Source organism: Meles meles, chromosome 20 (assembly GCF_922984935.1).
Source record: "Meles meles chromosome 20, mMelMel3.1 paternal haplotype, whole genome shotgun sequence".
NCBI lineage: Eukaryota > Metazoa > Chordata > Mammalia > Carnivora > Mustelidae > Meles > Meles meles.
Window position 1 is genome coordinate 29,446,476 of NC_060085.1, and position 21,970 is coordinate 29,468,445.

At 37.4% G+C, this 21,970-nt stretch overlaps 1 protein-coding gene across 5 annotated transcripts in view; it reads right to left on the reverse strand.

Moving 5' to 3' along the window:
* FHIT (fragile histidine triad diadenosine triphosphatase) overlaps positions 1 to 21,970 on the reverse strand; it is a 1,485,305-nt gene that overhangs the window by 1,205,240 nt on the left and 258,095 nt on the right. For 2 of the 5 annotated variants that reach the window (XM_045989789.1, XM_045989788.1), the window contains exon 3: positions 8,809 to 8,878. The exons of the other annotated variants lie outside the window; for them this stretch is intronic. The gene's annotated coding sequence lies outside the window, so the exon portion shown is untranslated. The remainder of the gene's footprint in view (positions 1 to 8,808; positions 8,879 to 21,970) is intronic. 5 annotated transcript variants of the gene reach the window in all.

The window sequence follows — 21,970 nt, forward strand, 5'->3', positions numbered from 1 at the left end:
GCCTCTTCATTTTCTCTAATGGAGACACGATCATTCTGACTTGTGCTCCAAATGAGGTAGAAATTATCCCTAATGTGTAGTTCGAACATTTGTATCAAAATATAGTGAAATGCTGTTCCAGAGTCTGGTAAGAAAAATCATGGGAGCTCACAAAATGTCTGCCTCCCTCAGGTGGGGAAAAGGGCTGCTGCCTTTCCTCATGCTGACTGTCACTGCCAGAAGCTCCTGCCATTAGGGGCATGTCCCACGGTCTCACACAAATGCCAATCCCTGTCGATGGACAAGGGGACTCTGGCCTCACAGCAGGCCTGAGGGACTCTGCTTCTCCACAGGCCTGCTCCAAAGCCGAGCGCTCTTTGCACTCGAAATCAATGTCATCCCCCGAAAACTCCAGGAGAAAGTAAAATACCAGCAGCAGAAATGTCTCCTATGCACAGTCTCTCCCCACTGTGCTTCCATCAGGTGACAAGAAACAATACGGAAAACCGAGCAAGCCAGGGCTGAATAGAGAAAAACCACAGAAGCCAGAACTTGGGAGTGGAAGGGGCAAAATTTCAACTAGGAAAAGGCTCGAGCATTCTATTTGTGAAAATACAGAATGTCATCTGCAGGAGGCCCCAACTGAAGGTCATCAGTCATATCTGAGGAAGGTCCTTCACCGGGTTTTGGCACCCTGAGCCTCGCTGTTCTTGGCACATGGTACAGAGTCCCTGTCTCAGGAGGTGGGACTTCATGAAACAAGCTCACAAGACCAATGCATGAGCCCAAAAGGTCAGAGCGGGAGTCTACAACCTGCAGTCTATCTGCCACACAGAGGTTGTAATGACCAGTACATTCCCTTCCTGAAATGTCCTCCGTGCCATGCCAAATCCCAATCAGACAGCAATCTGATGTGTAAGGAATCTCAACAAAAGGAGTTCATTTGATGAATGGAATGTTAAACCACACCAAGGAGGATGAAGTCACCAATGGGAGGAAACCCGCTTGTGCTGGCTGCAGCTCTCTGCATCCGTTGCCATAACAGGGACATCCTGGCCAAGAGAACAACAACATTCCAAGTTCCTCATAGGAAATCCATCCTCTTCCTCCTTCTGCTTTTCCATGGTCCAACCCAACATACAGGCCTCCGTTACATCAAAGTAGGAGCACACACAGAGTTCTATCTGGTTGCTTTCCTTTTAATTAACCAGGGCTCATAAATAGCTTTCCATGCCATGAAGTAAAACCATGATGGATATTCTTGTACACACTTCTTTGCCAAACCCTCTGATTATTTCCCAGGGAACATTCCCAGATATAGAATTGTTGGGTCAAAGGGTAAGCACACACTCATTTATTTATTTATACACTGCCTAAGGCTGGTTTCACCTAATAACAGCAGAGTTGAATGACTGGAACAGAGACCAAGAAAGTCCACAATATTTAGTCTCTGGTCCTTTTCAGAAAAAGTTCGCCAACCACTGACCAACAGTCATGATTAGCTAGAGAAAGAACATTCACAACAGGACACCATCCACAACAGGACACAGACATCTCCACACCATGACTATAAGTACATCTCTTCCATTTCCATTATTTTCTACCTTTTTGCATTCTTTAAGCAGTCCAAGATTTTATGGGATATAACTTTCAGTTATCATTACAACAGTACTGAAGAATACTATCAGAGAAATGTAACTCCATTATTTTTAACTACAGAAATTATTATAACCCAAGATATAAATGAGAACTAAATCAAACAAAATGAGATGTTACAAAAATTCCTTTCTTGCATAATAATCTATAATAAACATAAATATACATTGTTCTTAAATTCTGATATAATAATTGATTATTAAATTAAAAACTAAAAGAGACTTCACTTCTTGGGCCTTTGATTTATAAAAGCTGAAAATTTCAGACTAGATTCTCTTTACTCATAAGCAAGACTCAGAAACTCGGCTAAGGAAAAAACACACTTAACTTTTTGAAAAAGAATCACACAGACAATGCCTGAAATTTATAAACTCCTTGTTAATTAGATTTTAATCTACGTAATTATGCCATATGCTAGAAAACCATCCAAATACAAACTCTCTGAGACGGTTTTACTGCCATTACTTTAAGAGCCATTTAAAAGATTTTCTATGGGATAAAGATTGGGTGATTTATCATAGTTTTATGCTCCTTTAATCTGCTCCATCTTCCCATTGTAAAATAAATATTGGTTTTAAAATAAATGGTTCTGCCCAGGTTTTGATGAGAAAAATTGCCCTGTAAATCACATGCTCACATGTGCCAAACTCAAAGTCCAATGTTAACTAGTCCATTCCGACGAAAATAAGTCAATTTTATAGAACAAAACCTAAGGAAGACAATTACTTAAGTATATTATCAATACTGCAAAGTAACGAATTTGAGATATGAGCTTCCCCACCCTCTGTTTTTCAATTCTTAAAATAACCACTGGTTGATGCCAAACAGATCTTTCAATTGGACTTCTAAAAGGTATATTTTTTATAATAGATTTGTTATATTCTCTCTAATTCCAATATACAAGTTACATAACTGAACATAAATATGAGCAAATCTGAGGGTTATTTAAGAACATCATTATCAATCACTTTTTTCATACTCAGGGGGCTAAATCAATTCAACAGTCACTTCCTTAGGATATTTCACAGAGCTCTAGGAAACTGACAATAAATGCATTTTCCTACAGTAAGCGCAACAGCTAAAGCACTCTGGAAGATATGAATGGTTTCAAGTAGAGCTTTACAAACTATCTGTGACATGATACTAGTGGACTATATCTTTCATTTCCAATTCGTTGTGGGCTGATGATACATCCATAAAATGCAACTAAAAGATGCACTCGGTTACTATGACAAAGTCAAATCACTACAAAAATTTCCAAACCAGTCCTACCCAAAAGGTATATGATGTTGGCCACTTGTATAATTTTGAATTTTCAAGGAGCCACATTAAAAAATGTAAAAAGAAACAGGTAAGTTAATTTTAGTAAATTTTCATGTAACCCAATATATCCACAATCATATCATTTTAACACTATATTACATAATTATTATAACATTAAGATGGTGTATTAACATTACAAAAATATTATTGAGGTATTTTGCATTTTTAAAAAATATTCTCTTTAGAATCTGGTGTATATTTTATACTTGGAGCACATCTCAGTTTACACTGGCCACATTTCAAGTACTCAACAGGCATGTGAAGCTAGTGACTACCATGCTGGACAATGCAGTCCTAAATCCTTACTCTCAACTTTGGCACCTCCCTCTTCCCATCTTGAGTAGTACCGTCTAAACCACTGCTCCCTTCAGAATGGCATCTCTAAGTTTCACTTCTTGCCTGATGTTTTATAATTAAGGGATCCATTGCAGATAAGGCCAACACTTACATAAAGAAATTAGCAAACACATGACTATGGCTAACTTCATACTTCCTTTCAGGAAGACAATTGCCAATAACAAGGGATGGCTGTAGAAGGTCCTCTGTTCTCCCTTCTTTAGCAGCAATCACTATTCTGAATGAAGTTGGTTTATTTCCTTCCTGTCTTTGTTTTTATACTTTCTGTACAGATTATATTCTTAAGCATTTACATAAATCTATTAACAAGTGAAAATGTGTTTGTGTTTTATAGAGATGTGTGAAATTAATGCATTTGTCTCATATAAACACTTACCATATTCCAAAGGCAATTGCCAAAATGGAATCTCACACCTTTCTACCCTCCCACTCTGTGATCAATGTCTTCGGACTCTGTACCACTTTCTCACCTGGATAATTCCTGCTCATAATTTAGGTCACAGCTTCAATGATACTTTCCCAGGAAACCTAAGCTAATCTTCCCTTTACCCTAATAAGATTAGGTTCTCCAGTTAAATACTCTTACCTTTCCTATTGCACTTACCACGATTATAAGTATCTATTTTTGTATTGATTTGTTTAATGTCTACCTCCCTCATGAAAATATAAGCTAGCAGCAGCACAATTCCAAGTAGATAATAAGTGTTCATAAATATTTGTATGAATGAATGATTTTTATTCCAGGAAGCCAGACTCAAATCCAACTCAGCTAGACATCAGGTAGGAGTGTCCGAGTGGTCTAAGGCACCAGACTTGAGTTAGACATCATGTTTCTCATGTCTCTTGTTGGGATATAAGCTTAGCATGTATATTATCACCTGCGTACTGGGCACCCTTATTTATTAGAACATACTTTTTCAAATATAGTACCATCAAATTATTCACAGTATATTCTTTTGACCTTGCAATACAGTCTACTGTCTCTATACTTAGGACTCCCTTTTCATTTCTGATATTATTTGTGTCCTCCCCTCCCTCTTTGTTTCTGTAATTGATCATGTTTGCCAGATGTATATGTGTTTGGAGTATCTTTCAAAGAATCATGTTTTGCTTTGTTGACTTCTTCTACTAATCTACTATTTCTACTATTACTTTTTCTACTATTCTATTTGATTTGTTTTTGTAATATTTTGTATTATTCCTTACCTGTATCTGGGTTTACTCTATTTATCCTTTTTTTTGGCTGAATGCTTAACTCACTAATAACTAGCATTCCTTTATTTTTAATATATGAATTTATGAATCTCTAAGTGTCCCTCTTTGTATCCCTTAACTATACCCCACAAGATTTAAAATAAAGTATCTCTTGTCACTTTTCTTTGACTCAAAAATCATTTGGAAGTATGATCTTGAGTTTCCAAATGTATGAAATTCTTGATGTCTATTGGTTTTTCAGCTCTGAATTTTTTCTTCTCTGGGATAAAAATTATAGCCAACAGAATTTATATTCATCAGTGTTCAGACTTTCTACATGTAAATATTCTCTGCTAATGGAGTTCTAAGTCCTATATATGTCCATTTGATCAGTTTTATTATGTCAGTCTTCTTTATCCTGCCTAATTTTTAAAGTTATTTTATTTATCAGTGTCTGAGAGACAATGTTTGGAACTCCCCAATTATGATTACCTGTATTCTCAAGATCTCAGGATGATTCTGTCGATTTTTATTTTATATATTTTTGAAATTATGCTGGTTGGTAGTGTAGGTTCAAGATTAATAGATCTTCCTAGTGAATTTTTTTTATCATTAAATAACCTTAATGCTTTTTGTTTTAGAGCATATTTTGTCTAATATTGATACAGCATCCACCAGTTTTCTTTTGAAAGGTTTTTGTATGGACTATTATATCAATTTCCATCTATTTTCTTTCAATCCTCCTATCCCTAATAGGGGTGTCCCTTGTAAGTAGTTTATGAAGAGTATATACCTGTTTTCCCTTCCCTATCCAATGTAAAAATCTTCATCTTCTGACAGCTAAAATTAATCATTTTCCTATTACAATTCCTGATATGCTTGGCCTTATTTCAACCATCAAATTGATCTATAATTTCCACAGAATTAGGGATTATGTAAATGTATCAACTACTGCACACCACAGCAAGAACTTCTGTGTCTAGCTTATGCTTATAATTTCACTATTCTTGCTAAATCATTTAGACACATCAGCAAACTGTATTCTCTTAAAGCTGGAAGGTAATAAATCCTTATAAAATAATACCTACACATAAAATCCCAAACTGAGATGTCCAGTCTACTACTGCGTTTCCCTACCTATAACATGAATATAAAAGTATCTGTTGCCTCCTCCGATGCTGCTGTTCTTCCCTCTCCCCCATTACCCCATTATTTTTTTTCATTTCTATTTGATGCCACCCTTATTCTGTCTCTCCCTTTCCCACTCTAGCTCTCTTCATCTCTTCCCCCGAAGACCGTGTTAATAACTTCTCTCTCACTGCCTCCATCTTACTCCTGTTCCATTCAAATTCACCCCCCAGTTAAATGAGGGCCTTGTATTTTCAGGTAAGAAATTTCAACTCTGCCCTGCAGGTCAGCGCCTCTCAAACTGAAATCCAGTGGCATAATCTCATGGCTCCAAGGATCCTGGGAGAATTTTTATTTTAATTTGTGGCTCAATCTAATGAACATTCTAAAGGATCTAATGGCAACGCGTTAACTGAGCTGTGCTTTCCAACAGCAGTGCCTGGGTGTGTCCTCCTTTTCCCCCTTATCCACTCTCTTCAGCTCTCAGTGTCACTGGCACCAAATGATCACCTTAAAGTGACCGCTTTTAACTTTCAATGTGTCAGTAAGCACATCTGGTTGTTAGCTTGGTATGTCCTCATGCTAAAATTGTCCCAAGTCTGCCATTGTGCTCTTTAGTGGAGATGATTTGCAACTGAAAGATACTGTCACCAAATAAGGCTTTAATTTATAAAGTTATTTAATTAATGGAGACTTTGATATGACATCACAAAAACTCATAGTGTGGCAGAGTAATGGTCTATTTTAATTGTTATGGACTAATGAGAAAAGAACAAAGGCAGAATTAATATGTAAATGATGTGTTTATATCAAATGAAAGCCAAATGATATTACAGGACACTGTACAAAAGAAGGTTTCCTAATCTTTCAAATAGAGAAAAGCAGTGAGAAAATTGAGTCATCATATGGCTCAGAGTTGTAAAGGCATGCAAATGAAAAGAACCTTTACTAGGATTTGGAAACCGGGAGGAATGCAAATTTGCTGGAGGAGCTCAGGTGGTTTACTCCGATTGTTTCTATTTTTCTGATGAATTATGAAGTGAGGGCATCAGCTGAGTGGGAGAAATGGGGATGCGAGCTGGAGGTTCGAAGCATAGGTGAAGGTGTAAGAGTTGTCTCAGAGAACAGGAATACTAAATAAATAAGGTAGGATTGCCAAGTGGGGCAGAGGATCTATTTGACATTAGTGGACATAAATTTAAGGTAAGTCCATAAAACTTAGTGTTCCTTTCCATCCATCTGTACTCAGACCCAAAGCAAACAGAAAGTTCAGTGTGAGTCAAGAGTTATGCCAGATGAAGATGATAGAGATGACAGCACCTAAGCTTGGTGAGGAGGGAAGTGAGGGCATGAGAGGAATAAAGATCAGTGCAGAATAACAGCAGGTCAGTAGACTGGAGGCCCCAAGGAGTAAAAGAACTCCTATGGGGGGTGGGGGGGAAGAACTCCTATGGGAGTAGGAATGTTGGTGTCACATGAGATGACATCCTTGGGAAGACAGGAGGTGGTGGCCAGAGAGATGCTCTGAAATTCATTTTGAAGGTCAGCACAATGTTTCTTTTTTCTTTTTTAAGATTTTATGTATTTATTTATTTATCTGACAGGGAGAAAGAGATAGCACAAGCAAGGGGGAGTGGCAGGCAGAAGGAGAAGCAGATTTCCCTCTCAGCAGGGAGCTAGATGTGTGACTCCATCCCAGAGGACCCTGGGATCATGACCTTAGCCGAAGGCAGACACTTAACTGACTGAGCCACCCAAGCACCCCAGCACGGTGTTTTTTTAACAAGGGCTCTATGACATTTGGGATGCAACAATTTTTCATTGTGTAGAACTGTCTTGTGTACTGAATGGCACTGGACATCCTTAACTTCTATCCTCTAAAGGCAGGTAGCATTCCTTACATTTGCAAATACCCTTAAGGAGAAGGGAGCTTCCTAAATTGAAAGCCATCGGCCTGGATTATGACCAATAGATAGAGAAAGAGACATATGCTAGTAAGAAACTCAAGGAAATGAGAGGTCAGAGATGAGTCTTCCATGTGGATATTTTTTACCAACAATAAAGGGAGGAGGGTGATGGCCACAAAGACAGTGAGTGAGCTGGGAGTAAAATTTTCAATACATTCAGAAGAGGAGGCAGTAGGATATAGTCTGACAGCATCTGCTTTCAAAGTGCTTCAGTTCATGAAGAGAAAAGAAGCTGCTAGAAGTGGTGATGAGGATGAAGAATGACATTAACTCCACTCCAGACACTGAGAAGAAACAGTGACTACCTAAGAGTATATCCTTATACGCTCCTTAGGAAGCAATATCCTTAGGAGGATGTCCAAGAGTATCTGAGCAGGGCTGTCCAACAGAATTTTTTTGTGGTGATGGAAATGTTCTGTGCCCATGCTGTTCAGTAAGATAGCCACTAGCCACAGGTGCCTACTACACCCTTCAAAAGAGGCTAGTCTTCTTCTTCATCTCTGAGTCTTAAGGAAAAGGGGCAAGGATAGACATGAATCTGGTTAAGTTTGTGGGTCTGGAGCAGGACGGTGAGATAAGTCATGCTTAGACAGCATCAGATTTTCAATAAGCAGGATCCCAAAAATTCATTTTAATTCATCTGCCTCCTCCCAGACTAACTTCTGGACCATATTGTTATGGAAAACACTACAGAAAATCTCCTTTTAAAGCCTAAAATGTCACCACCATGTAAAAATTATTCCTTCCCATAAGAATGATCTGGTATTAACAGACTATCACTACTGCCTGTTTTTCTGGGACCTAAGTGTCCCTTCTCCGAAGACTGGCTTTCTATCTCTAACAAAGGGAGAACTTCTGAGAATTCCCTGTTAAAAGACGCTGCTTTTTTAGAAATCATGTTTCTTGATTCTTTTGTGTGTTTTCACAAAAGAATATAAAGAAATATGTTCTTTGTTATCCAAAAAAAAAAAAAAAGGTAAAAGTATTATGATTGGCTACAGCCATAAAACTATAATTAGTGTTTTAACAAATAATAAAATGGGGTCATGCACTCCCACATCTACCCCCCCACACAGACACACTTCCAGAAAGGCGTTATGGTCATGCCTTTTGAGACTCAGCAGCAAACATACCAGCAAAAATTCTGTCAAACTGCCCTCATCAACCAAACGGGCAATACCAATCTGGCTTCAGGACCACTCACCTACTGGAAGAATCTCAGGTTTAAGCAGGAGACAGGCAGAGTGCAGGCAATAGCTGAATATTTCTCCACACTGCATTTGATTGGGAATAAAGGAAAGTGAAATACTTCTGATCAGTTTGTCTCTTAGTGTTTCCAATTTCCATTTCTTTGCAATCAAAATACCAAAATATTCTCAGTCCCCAGAGAGGGGACACAGTTCCTGGTTTTTAAAACTCTAAAACATATAATTAAGAAACAGCCTCTGTGGGGTTAATCAGCACAGCACTGTAAATGATTGGACTCCCTAGTAGATAAAAGTCTATTTGTTTTGGTCCAAGGCAGAATCTTTTCCCTAAATGTTCTTGCCTAGATCCAAGGCCAAGCATGTCCATGTTGTCCTCCATATCTTACAGGCTAATTCAGACTTAAAGGGTCTTTATTTGACAGAGAGAGAGAGAGCAAAAACGGGGAGCAGTGGGCAGAGGGAGAAGCAGGCTTCCTGCTGAGCAGGGAGCCCTATGTGGGGCTCCATTCCAGGACCACAAGATCATGACCTGAGCAGAAGGCAGACACTCAACTGACTGAGCTCCCCAGGTGCTCCAAAGGGTTTTCTGTATTAAACACACTTCTGAACTCTAGGGATTGGCCAGAATCAGGCAGAAGTGTCAAGAAATTAAGAGCCACAGAGGTCCACAACGTTGGTGAAGTTGATTCTATGAGATGCTTAGGCTTGGATCCACTTTGGGTCCAGGGCACAGATTTATGCTTCCACCATAATAAAATCCATAGTTACTAGTATTTGACCCAGGGTTAAACTAAGAGACTATTCTTGCTCTTACTTTTGGCTTCTCCAATGGGACTTTGATCAACATGGAAACCAAAAATTATCCTGGTGCTAAGCCGTTAACACCAGTCAGTTCACTATTCTATTCTGTGATCATTGCCAAAGACAGTCGTTTTGTAACTTAATTTCACTGGGAACAAGAACATTCAAAGGAGAGTAAGTGAAAGGAATGCTTAAAGTGCATCTCAGCTTCTGAGGAGAAACCTTAGGAGTCACAATGAAGAGAGGCAAAAAGAGACTGAATTATTAATTCTCAGTGTTTCTCTGCCCACAAGCCCCCTCTGGTGGAGGAACTAATAGGTAATGAAATAGCTGTAATACCAATAACCAAAGTTTAAAATAAGGGGGTGGGAGGGTATAGATTGTGGTGGGGGTGGGGGAGAAAAGGCAATCCACAACAAGACAATCAGCCCCTGTAGAACTGAGAGTCAAATGCAGCGATTAGCAAATATGAGCTGCGACTAGAAAACCATTTACAGATGAAGCAGTCTGACGAATGATTTACCAAAAGGTCAACACTGCTCTTTTATCTTCACCACCCATCAGTTTGCATTGCCTTCAATTTGTCTGGCACATAACAGAAAGCGGGCCATAAAATATTCACCATAAAAATTAACCTTATTTTGCAGCATTAAAAAAAGAAACAGAGTTGGATATAGTCTAAGCATATGGGCCAGTTTCTCGGTTAGGATTCCTCATATACATTAGAAAAAGCATTGACATTTAAAACCCCATTCTAAGAGCTAAGGTACTCAGCAAGTACCAGAACTCTCTGCCCTATGCTCAGTTTTGCTGATCCATTATGAGTTCTCAAACAAGGAAAAGCCCAGTAATCCCTTCCCAAAGATCATAGCAGTGATGGGGCTGGGGGTAGTGGTGGACAGTGTCAGCATTTCCCCTTTTAAATCTTCCGGAGCCAAACTTCTCTACAGTGTCTGCTTTTAGTTGGTGTGGGTGCCAGGCTTTCAACCTTAACAATGCCTATGATACATTTTGGCAGGTGAGTTGTGAGATGAACTACCTTCACATTCTCATTTGACAACCTTTGTGCAAAAAGAAACAATGTCAGATGAAAATGCGTTTTCAGGCAGAAGGGATTCTGAAAATTAACATACTGCCAGATGCCCTTAATCAGACCTGTAAAACACATTAAAGCCATTTTAACTGAACCAACTCAGTTGATTCCATCAGAAAATTGGTCACTTCCATCCTCCCTCTCCTATGTCTGTATTTACCAATTGCTTCTCTGATTTTGCCCAATCAATAAGATATTTTGCATCCTGTAGAATAATCTAAGTTATCTGAGTTATTAAAGAATTCCTCGGGGTGCCTGTGTAGCTCATTTGGTTGAGCATCAGACTCTTGGTTTCCGGCTCTGGTCATGCTCTCGGGTTTGTGAGATCAGGCTCCATACTAGGTGAGGAGCCTGCTTGAAATTCTCTCTCTCCTCTCTCCCCTACTGCTCACATGCATGTGTGCATGCTCTTCACACGCGCGCGCTCTCTCTCTCTCTCTCAAAAAAAGAATTCCTCTCCCCAGACTCTATTTAAAGAGAATGACTAAATATTAACTTACATCATTGTTATTTGCTGATTTTTTTTAAAAGGGAGAATCAAAATGAAAGAAAAAAGGTCAAAAGAGCTCTGAAAAAGATAAACGTAAGGATATTTACCACTGTGCTATTTATAATAGTAAAAACTGGAAATCCTAAATTTCAAACAAAAGAAGATTGTTCAAATTAATTATGGGATAGTCATAAAGAGGAATATTATGCAGACCTTAAAAATTGTGTGGTAGAATATTTAATAGCATGAAAAAATATTCATGGTATTAGTAAGAAGGAAAACACTGCAAAAACAGTATTGACAATGGTTATTTTTGGATAATAAGAAAGTTCAGCAGACACTGGTCAAACCCAGTCTCTGTTAATAACTCCCTCTCTCCAGGACCACTTACAACTAGGAGGGATTTTATAAAATGAAATGTAAGCATAAGTCTGCCAGGTGGTCAAATAGGCCCCTTTTTGTGTGACTTATCTATACCATCCTGAACCAGCTGATCAATCCATGACCACAGATTACAATCTCAAAGATAATAGTGGGGGAAGAAGATAAAATATTGCAAAAAAACTGTTAGCTACCAAAAGAAACAACTGGAACTTGAGCTTTATATTCATCTTTCCCCCATTTGTTTTGGTGTCCATATAGATGTGATCAAAGAGTAGTCCCTAGGAATTTATGGAGTTTTATTAGAAGTTAAGGCTTTGAGTTGTATACAGAATAGTAAGCACCATTCCAAGAGAAGGAAGCCACATTACCTCTAGATCACCAAAACACAGGGTAGCCATCTTCAAAACAGAAAGTTCACTCTCAAAGTGCCCTGATAATAAGAATAAGTATAGGCATGTTTCTCAGCCATTTAGGGTCCAAATAAGTAAGCAAAGGATAATATAATATAAGTAAGTGACAGAAATATAAGTCTTGCCTGGGTTTACACATATGTCTTATTGGAGCAACTATTATTTTATACTGTGGCATAATGTGGTAATAATGTGTTTGCATGTCTGTCTTCCCCCTAGACTATAAGCTCCCTAAAGGTAAGGACCATTTCCTTTCATCATTCCTAAAGATGTGCAAGCCTTCTTCCTTCTAAGATCTCAGAACAAAACTTAGATTCCAACTATAAATACCTATAAAACACGATATGAATTTTGACTCTAAGTCCTTCTTATATAAGTCATCCTATTTTAAACAACAACATCTTTTTAACATTTTCAAAATATCCTGAAGGGAGGGGGAAAAAAATCACACATTAAATTCTGTCAAGTAACATTTACCTCCTCAAGCCCTGACTAATCAGAAATGACTGGACTTGGCAGTTACTTTTGTCACTTGGTCTGTAAGCTAAATTCAGTTCCTGTTGTGCCAACTGGAAAATGCCAACATCCCTTCCATCTCATACAACATCCCATCCTGCCAGTCACTCTAAAGTCTGGCAATCTGGTGAGACCACTCCCCATCAGATCAAATAGAAATTATAAACCAAATTTACGGGGTCCAAGTAGCCCCCTTGCAGAAGAGCAATGGTGAAGTTTAAAGAGATTAGAAGGGTACCAGATTTATTACTATTGATTCCCTGCTCGCAATTTCATGGAAAGATATCCACTGCAGTTATATAAAGAGCATCTGGCTCATTTCCAACTCTTTTGTCTTCAAGTCCTTAAAAAAAAAAAAAACCACAAAAAACCAAGAAGGATAAAAAACTAGAAATTGGTGGATAGGGCCCAAAGGTTTTCTCTAGATTAAGAAGCCTTCATCACTACACCCCAATTATGCAAATATGCTCCTGCAGAGTCCAGTAAATTTATTTATTGAGCCTTACCACTGCCATCCTGGTAACCCAGGGAAGAAGCCAATCTATAATGACTCAAGCCACATTTCACAATAGACTCCAAAGGACACATGATGTCATTTGCTAAAATGACTCAATCCAGATGGAAAGCATTCTGACCTATACATAATTGATTGACCTTTGCTATGCTTTCCTGGTTATTTATATACTATCATATGCATGAATGTATATCAGTGGTATTTACACTTGGCAGCTACTTTTGAGAAAGCATTATTCAATTGGGATTTGAAGCTTTTTACGACCATTTCCTGACCAAACATTCATAAATGAAGGACAAGAAAAGATGTTATCTTAAAAATAACATTTAATAGGATCTGGAAACTCTAAAGAAGCTTCGTAGCTCTAATTGTTTTAAATTACAGTGGACAAAATCTATCTATGTAAAGCTAAGCTCAAAACTCTGAAACTAAGGATATTGAAGGGCATTTCCTCTATTTTTCAGCTGGGGGCTCAATAATGATGGTAAAATATGCTTTACCAAAGGAGTGGAATAGACTGGATGCCTGTGAGAAAGGTATCCTGTGATGCAGGTAATTAGAGGCCATAATCAATGACCAGAGAAAAGGGCACAACTATGTGATGTGATGCTTTTTAACTTTTTTAATTACGACTTTGGTTTTCCAAGAGGAGTAAGCTACAAATCAAATCATATTCACATGATCAAGATGGGTTCAAGATGGGGCACCTGGGTGGCTCAGTGGATTAAGCCACTGCCTTCGGCTCCGGTCATGATCTCAGGGTCCTGGGATCGAGCCCCGCATCGGGCTCTCTGCTCCGCGAGGAGCCTGCTTCCTCCTCTCTCTCTGCCTGCCTCTCTGCCTACTTGTGATCTCTCTCTCTGTCAAATAAATAAATAAAATCTTTAAAAAAAAAAAAAAGATGGGTTCAAGATAATCACAGGAGAAAAAAACAAGTAGATTAGGGAATGCAAATACCTAGCACACACACCCTTACTTCCATTATGCAAACCCAGAGCAGACTTCAGTAACTGATCACTAAATTCTTAGCTGAAGATCCTGATATGGATTTAAAACACTTTTCCAATAGTACTCCAGGTGAACACTACAGACTAAATGGATTTAGAACATGAAGTGAAATATATTTGCCCTTGATAAATTAAATAATCCTACAATTATTTCAGATCCAAATATATATCAACTATTAAAAACATTAATGCCATTATGAAATCTTCATAATTCAGAACTCCCTAGTTTGCTTGCCTAAAGTCAATTTCCACTGATCTGAAGGTGGATTCACTGGTACATATTGCTGTTTTGCCATAACAATGCGATTAAATAGAAAATGTTGTATTTAAATATAATGATCCAATTAATTCTAACTCTTGCTGCATTATACTCTAAGAGCCAATCTAAAACAAAATATATTTTTAAAACCAAAATTCAAAAGTGCCTCTCTGAATCCTAGAAAAACATGAGACCAAATTCAGCAGTTTTCTGTAATCATGGTAGGCTAGTGCTATTGGTAGTGTAAGTGAAAAGTAAAGAGGGGGTCTAAACAGAATAGATGGAAATTCTTGGATGTTGACACAAGATTATTAAAGAGCAATGAAAAGCAATGTGGATCAATCTCAAGAAACATAAAATCTAAGATAGACCTAAGAAAAAAATCAAGTGGAGAGAACACTACACAGAGCAGTGGTTTCCAAGTGGTGTACTGCAGTGACTAGGTTACAGAGGTCCTAACATACTGACCCCCTCTGTTCTGAGGATTAATAGTAGCTGGGATTCTCTGATGAGACATAGATAGCATTTATCCCAAGGCACTATACAATATTTTCAAGTTCAACCTGTGCCATGATGTGAAGAAGCTGGGAAGCAGAGACATATGGTATAAAGCCATTTTTATAATGCTCAAAAACTAAAATATATCTTGTTTAGGGATACATATAAATGTGACAAAATTATTTTTTATGAGAAAAGGAAGGAAGTATATGTGGAAAATGTACGCAACACATTCATTCCCGTAGTACAGTGGTTACGTTGGAATGGAAAGACAGGAGAGGAGCTAGGGAAGGAACAGATAAGTAAATGGTAATGTTACAGTTCTTAAATTGGATGGTGGGTTCATGGGGACTTGGTTGATTGCCCTCCAAACATATTGTTTTCTATGTTTTCAAAAACCGTCACAATGAAGAAGCCAGGCAACTTTCTAGCTTTTCACAGTAGAATCTCAATATGTCAACTCAAGAATAGATACAACTTCTTAAGGAAAGCCTGAACCCAAGGTTTCTAAAGGTCAAAACACTATGCAGAGCTGATAAGATTTTTGTTCTGCTAATTCACCATAGTCCATGGGTTTCCAACAATCAATTTGAATACCCAACTTGATGATTACAAGACTTCACTCTAATCCAACTAGAGCATTCATGACAAATTACTGGAAACCCAAAGTTCCATTTTCCCATTCAAACAAAATATAAAAACCGTGTTGCTTCTGAATTAAGAGTTATTTAGTTGCCAAAAACTAAAGCTCCATTTGAGGAGCTCAAGTAAAATGGGATTCTGGATGAGGAATTCAAAGTGTCCCATAGCACACAGGACAGGAAGTAGAGCCAGGCCGCAGAGGAACCAGAGCCAGGAAGTAAGACTTCATTCAGATTCAATATCACCACACTCACGCTCTAAGGCTGTAGCCTGTAGGGCTTATGTCTCTACTTTCTGGAATATTTTTCCTATTGCCCCCACTTTTAGATGTGCTCTCTCTGCTTTGACATTGACATGATCAAATATCTGTATCTCTTAGCAGCTTCAGTGGAAACTAAGTAGTGTCCTGGGCACCATTTTAAAATGACCAGAGGAAAACAGTTCTGCTTAGCCCAACCATAGTCAAGATCACTCCACAGCTGGTCTCATCAACCACAACTATACATCAGGAGTTACCAATCTGAATACCCATGAGGGCCAAGCAGGTAATTGAAGGTGTGAAAATGACCAACGATGAAACTAGAACTCGAAAGGTCCTACGACAGAGATCATGCTGTTTCTGCATGACAGAAATCAGATTTTTCTGAAATTTTCTGATTTTAAAGACATATCTGTAGGCCAGATTAGGCCACTGGCCTTGCTGTGAGTGTCCCACAAAAAATGAACTGTGGGTTTTCCAGATTCAGAGGATCGTACTGGGCAATCATGGCTGTAGGTGCTAACCCATGGAGTGGAAGGACAGTTCCCATAGCAAGAGTCAGAAGTCAGGTATTCACCCCAGCAGAGCTCGGATAACATGCTACTCCTACATACACCTTCTCACATACAAAACACACTTCAGCTAACTTTTAAAAATGGCTTGTTCCATATCAGGTGCTACACAGGGTAGAGAGAATTCCCAGGTGGCTCTAGATGGCTCATAGATGGCTCATAGGTGGTTCATAGAAAAAGGTAGTAAAGTACAAGGAAATCAAACAAAGCAAATGAGAGTCAGAAAAAGATGGCAGCACCTTTTTCTTTTCTAACCATAGCCAAACATGCTTCCATAAAAAGGCTACTCACTACCAAGCAATTACACGCCCTTTTCTAAAAATTTACTAAGGGTGACACAGGGGCTCCTGTCTCAATTTCCTCAGCATTCCAGAATGGTTAGACACAGAATCAAGTCTAAATTCAACTCCTCAGGTTAAATATCACTTCCTCTGAGAGCTCTGATTCCCTGATCTCGGGTGAGGCAAGTGCCCCCTCAGGTGTTCCCACAGCACTGTGCTCACCATCTCCTTCCCATGGCCCATCATCCCAGCACTGTACATGCATAGCTATCTATTTGTCTCTGACATGGAGGTGACAGGAGTTCTTTGAAAGCAGGAATAATGTCTAGTCCTCCTTTATGGTCCAGTGCCTGTTTATTGAATAAATACACGTAATCAGACACAGTGAAAATTCTGTCTCTATGTTTTAGCAGTTAATTCAGGAAAAAGTTGAATTTAGACTCAATTCCTCCCTATTCTTTTGTATAAAATTTAAGATTTTTCACTAAAAATGCTATAAATGTTTTACTCAAACAAGAAGTGCATATATCATGCTGAATTATTACAAACTCAAAATCACATAGTTGTGGGAGTTTGGGGAATATGTAGTCTATTTAGGCTAAAAATCCTTAAAGGCACCTTCTGTCAGCATATAGATATGCATAGACTTTTCCCAATATACCTATATTATTATAGATATAAGTAGATCTGGTATACAGGAATAGGGCAGTGTAAAATTTTCTACCTAAGAACATAAAATCCATATCTTTAAACTCATGAGAAATTTGGTGATGCGTGTCCTGTAAGACTTATGCTCCATTCTAAATAAATGATTCTTGGCAAATTTCCCTAGTACTGAGAACTGTTTAGCAGGAATTAATCTTTAAATGAAATAGCCTAAAAATGAAATAGATGTAGTATTATTTATAGTTAAGTCTTGTTCTTCAGTAATTATTGAAGGTGACACTGGTATGTTTTATCATTGGTAATTGGACAGAATTTGACCAAATGTCTCCCTTTGCTCATGAAAAATAGAGGCAGTGTTCCAATTTTGATTGCTATCCCAGCTCTGGCGATGCTTCATTATGTGCAATTTGGTAGCCTAAATAATGTGGGGGAAACAGAGCACTCTTTCAAAGCTGTAAGTGTATCTGTGGCAGAAAGAATGTTAAGTGAGGTCCACATCTCTGGATGCTTGACCCTAAGTTAGGACAAATTAACTTAAAAAGACTTAATGCTTTATCTTGAACATGGGAGAGTCTTGTTTTCTTGTTCTAGCTAGATGGAAGTATTTGGCAAATGCTTTCTTTGCAAAGAACTATTAAGCAATGGGACTATAATCAGTGTCATAAGGATAGATAAAGAAACCTTAAGGACAAATGGATGTATGAAGAAATGAACTGCAGCATTTGCCAAGGAGAATTCCATTCACGGGTATTACCAAATGAAAGGGATATTGGGTTATATTAAATTAAACATATCTCCTTACTCCAGGAATTGTCAGTCTTTAATACTCATAATGGACCTTGTGGATTTTCAGGAGAGGGATGGAATACTCAATATTTGCCATGTTATTGTCTGTATAAAGGCTTTATACATGTAACTGCTCTTAGGAAGAGCAGTGCTGTTGGACAAATCTCAGTTGAAATTCTAGCTCTGTCACTTAGTAGTGGTATTCCCACATGCAAGTTTCTTAACCCCTCTCAGTATTAGTTCCCCCATTTGAGAAATCATCAGAAGTTCTGCCCTTGACTCCCCTTTGAAGTTATTTCCCATTATTAGTAACAGATAATAACTTCATCAGGGGCCATAATTCATCTCCTATTCAATTTACAAATGTATACACATTCTTCTATGCAATCAACAAACAGTTGTTAAGCATTTAGAATATGCTGGGCTGAGCTGGTAACTGTCCATAAACAAAGATGGTTTCTGAACTCAGAACTGATGGCCTTGTTGGGGAGACAGTGATGAAATAGAGCAACACAGATTAGTAGCAGGTGCCAAAAAGACAGACTATAACAAGGATCCTGAAATAGTCTATAGAAGGAAAAACATTAAAGATGAAATCTGAGGAGAGAGAACTAACTCAATGGAGATGAAGGAAACAAAATGCAACAGGCCAAGGGACAATAAATGCAAAGGCCCGGTGGCAGGAGGAAAGATAGTGATTTTGAGGAAGAGAAAGAAAGGGCAGTGTAGTTGGAGTTCAGAGGGCTAAGGAGGCATGATGTGGAAAAAACAAAGAGAGGAAGAGAGGGGCATGTTAGCTTTCTGAATGGTGGCAATGGTTCCCACCAGGGCAGTGGCATGATCAAATTAGCATTTTGAAAATCTCCCTCAAGCTATATTTGGAAATTAGATTGCAGAGGGACAAGAATGGATACAAGAATGTGATTTGGGATTGCTAAAGTCCCCAGCTCAGTAGGCCATAAGAGGCAAATTTAATCTCTCTGAATTTAGCTATAAGCAACAACTTTATACTGTTTACCACAGAAACAGTTTAAATTTAGTTGTGTTTCAGATATGTAGTATCTTTTTGCAAAACTACGTTATTGTTACTCTTAGCTTAATCTGTTGTAAATTGTGTTGTTCGCTCCTCACCCATTTTCCGTCAGTACTGGTATGTGCACTTCTTGTTCATGCCAATGGCTCAAGAGAAGAACAAATTTATTTGTAGGAATATGTATGAATGTTCCTCTGGGAACAAAATGAACAGTACTATTACACTATATTAGTTGTTATCATTCCATCCTCTAAGTGCACCTGGGGGCTCAGTGAGTTAAAGCCTCTGCCTTCGGCTCAGGTCATGGTCCCAGGGTCCTGGGATCGAGCCCTGCATTGGGCTCTCTGCTCTGCAGGGAGTCTGTTTCCTCCCCTCTCTCTCTCTCTGCCAGCCTCTCTGCCTACTTGTGATCTCTCTCTCTGTCAAATAAATAAATAAAATATTTTAAACAAAAAAAAATTTTTTTAATTAAAAAAATACAAAAAGTAAGCATTACAAATATGTAAGAGTTTAGCATATTGATCACTCATCAAATTTGACAGAAAAAATAAATTTGGTCTCAATACATATGCTTTAATTTTAAAAGATTTAGGTAGCAAGTAGATAACTCTTTAAAAACAGTATAGAAAAGTATATATAAATACATAAATGAAAAGTATGGGATAAAATATTTACAGTGGTTAATTCTGAGGAATGGGATTGGGTTGCAAGTGTAGGGAACTTTGTTACTTTATAATGCTTATGCACTGCTTGAATTTTAGAAGCAGGAATTTTTGGTAACAAAAATTGAAGAAAAAAGGGCAGATATGAAAAACAAGATCAATAAAATAATGTCACTGATGATGCAGGGCAACATTTATCATAGAAACTAAATGCATTACACTAGACTTTCATTATGTACAATTATTTTTCTAGGCCAATGATCTGACTGGTCCATGGTATACATCTACACAATAGCCATGGACATTGAAAAAGGGGTCAGTTGTATTTGAGTCTCATCTATGCGAAAAAGAACTCAACATATTAAGCACACATTGACATTAAAAATTTTTTTTTTTTTTTAAGGAGGCTCTATGCCCATCCTGGGGCTTGAACCCACACCCTGAGATCAAGAATTGCTTGTTCCATTCACCACACCAGCCAGGCACCCCTCATGTTAACATTTTAAATCAAATTATAGGTACAAAACAATGAACACTGTTATGCTGTAAATAAACAACTAAAAAAAATTTAAAAAAAATTATAGGTAAAGTAAGATGTTCAATGTGCATGGGGGATTATTCATTTCTGATTTATTAAAAATATTAAGAGATCTGGTGAATGCAATATTTGTAAACAGAAACAATTTTTAAAGGAAAATGGCAAAATCCACATCCAATCGAATTGACTGGATGTGTCAACAATGGCAGTCCTATTAGAGAACAAAAATGAGATTCTGTTCACACCTTCTCCATTTTTAGGCTGTGGCCTCCTCAAGATAAGAAGCAAATCACATTTTAGACAACCCAGTTATGAAGTTTCCCCAAATCACCTTTGTGGCTTATTAAAAATGCAGATCTTTAACTATCCTATAATTATGAAAATATTCTTTTTTTCTTACATTGTTGAACTTGTAAGACTATCCAATATAATGATGAATAAAAGTAGAAATAATCCATGGCCTTATCTCACTCACAATCTCAACAAAAATGTTTTCAATATTTCAACATTAAATATGAGATTTGCTGTAGCTCTTTTGCAGATATCATTTATCTAATAAAGGAAATTCTGCTCCATGCACATTTGTTAAGGGTTTTCATCATGAATGAGTGTTAAATTTTATCAAAGGAATTTTTTCCCTTCATCTATTGAAATGATGATATGGTTTTTCACTTTTACTCTATTAATGTAGTAAATTGTATTGACTGATTTTCAAATAATCAACTAGCATTCCTGGAATGAACCCAACTTTGTAGTGATATATTACCCTTTATAGATATCACTGACTTTGATTTACTAATGTTTTGGCTATGATTTTAGCATCTATCTTCATGAGAAAAATTAGACTGTGAATTTCCTTTCTTTGAATACCCCTCTCAACTTTGGGGTCAAGGTTATGCTGGTCTAATAATGTGAGTTTATATATGATTGGTATTATTTCTTCCTTAAATATTTGGAAAAATTTGCTGGTGAGTTTAACGAGTTTGTTCTTTGTGGGACAATCTATAGTTATGAAGCTAATTTATTAAAGAGATGCAAGTAAGATAACCAAGATTTTCTAAAATGTATTATCTCAATATCAATTTTTTTCCTGGTTTTATTGAGAAGTAATTGACATTCATCATTAATAAGTTTAAAGTATACAACATGAAGGTTTAATGTATAAATATTGTGAGATGATTATAATAGGTTCAAGTAACACTTATTTTCTCATAGAGATATAATTTTTTAAAAGAAAAAAAATGAAGAAAAAAGGAAGTAAATTTTTCTTGTGACAAGTACTCTGAGGAGTTACTTCCTTGACAACTGGCCTATATATCATATAGCTGTGTTAACTATAGTTACCATATTGTACATTACATCTCTATTACCTATTTATAATGTGTAATTTGTACATTTTTGACCACTTTCTTACAATTCCTCCTCCCCTGCCCTTCACCTCTGGTAACCACAAGTTTGGTTTCTTTCTCTATAAAGTTTTTATTTTTGTTGTTAGATTGTACTCATAAGTGATATCATACAACATTTGTCTTTCCCTGACTTACTTCACTTACCATAATGCTCTTGAGGTCTATCCATGTTCTTGAAAATAATAGGATTTCCTCTTTTTTTAAATGGCTGAATAATATTCATGCATATGTGTGTGTATAATAGAATTTTGATATGTTTTAAGGAACTTAAACATTTTCTTTAAATTTTCAAATTTATTGGCATAAAATTTCGGTAATATCTTTTTACTATCTTTTTA